At 45.2% G+C, this 1,370-nt stretch overlaps 1 non-coding gene across 1 annotated transcript; it reads right to left on the bottom strand.

Moving 5' to 3' along the window:
• Positions 1-731: 731 nt before the first annotated feature.
• Positions 732-847, bottom strand: LOC128637096 (U5 spliceosomal RNA). The gene has a single exon (XR_008398965.1). It is a non-coding gene; the product is annotated as a U5 spliceosomal RNA (small nuclear RNA).
• Positions 848-1,370: the final 523 nt, after the last annotated feature.

Genomic DNA, 1,370 nt, shown 5'->3' with positions numbered 1-1,370 from the left:
GGACGTTCACTAAGCATCCCAGAGACAGAGAGCATAACTCCTAAAGGCTCGAGGGTCAACGCCCCAAAGTCCAAATACTAGAAATAGAGCTCAAAAACCAGATAATCCAGCTTGAGAAGATAATACAAACAATCCTTTCAGGAGCAACCTCCTGGCAACCCCCACAGCTCAAGGAATTAATAATGAACGAGCATCACAATTCCAGGCAAGCGACAGATCAAACCGAGACGTCGTAAGTAAGGGCAGCTCCAGGAAAAAACGGAGACAAACGCATTCTCCAGAGCCCCAAAAACATCGGAGCAGACAAGAAACAGTAGGAGGAAGAAAAGGCCGTAAATGCCCAAACTTCCAGAACAGATGACCCAACAACCAGCCCCAGGAAAAAGCAAACCTAAGTCACCTCGACCCCTTAAATAAGAGGTACCGTTGTCAAGGCCTCACCAAGAAGAATACCATAGAGGAGATAAAAAATCGCCCCAATCTGGTACCCCAGATGACTAAGGAGACAACTAAACTTTCAATCCAATTGAATATGGAGAACCAAAGTTCCGAGGCCAAAGGACCTCCGGAACCCCCAGAGTAAGCTTTAGCAGAATCCGCTTCTAGAACCCCTCCAACAATCAGGAACAGGACAATGAGGAATGAGTACAATCCCTCTGATGCCCCACCCAAAAGAAGAAACAAGAACCAGCCTGACATCTAGGAACGAAAGGACTCCTCTACCATGTTTTAGCCCTGCATGGGGCAGAGCCTCAAAAAATTATGGAAAACTCATGGTTGTTCCTCTCCACAGAAATCTTTAGAAAAAGGCGAAAGATTTATTCGATCTGAAGAGAAACTAGAGTATAACGAACTCCTCATCCAAGTGAGCAACTCACCACCCAACCAGGTCAGCCAGTTACACCGGCACCACGTGGATGATATAGACCTTAAGGAACAGAAACCAGCACCCGACCAGTACCAGCCTGCTACATAGGGAACTCCAGAACTGACCCAGGCCACAGAAAAATCGAAACCCCAGTAGGGATCAACAAAAGGATCTATAGATATAACAATGTACTAACACCTTAACATGCAACTTCTGCGGAAGTGCCCAAGTGATCACAAAATCGCTAGTATCAAAATCCAGAGAAGAAATGTTTACCAACGGAAAAATTATAACAGACATGAGCTTCTTAAAAGGAAATAAAATACATCCTAACCGGATCAAAGAAAAAGAGGGCAGCACCCGCAGGTGAACACCCAAGAAAAATGGGCACACTAACAGGACCAGCCAATCAGAGACCCCATTCTCCTGAAGCTCAGAACTGGAATAAGATACCCCAAAAGAAAATTTAATTGGAGACGACAAGGAGATTAACTTCATCCCC

This window comes from Bombina bombina, chromosome 7 (assembly GCF_027579735.1).
Source record: "Bombina bombina isolate aBomBom1 chromosome 7, aBomBom1.pri, whole genome shotgun sequence".
NCBI lineage: Eukaryota > Metazoa > Chordata > Amphibia > Anura > Bombinatoridae > Bombina > Bombina bombina.
Note: the sequence above shows the minus strand (reverse complement) of the source record. Positions and strands in the feature narration are given on the sequence as shown.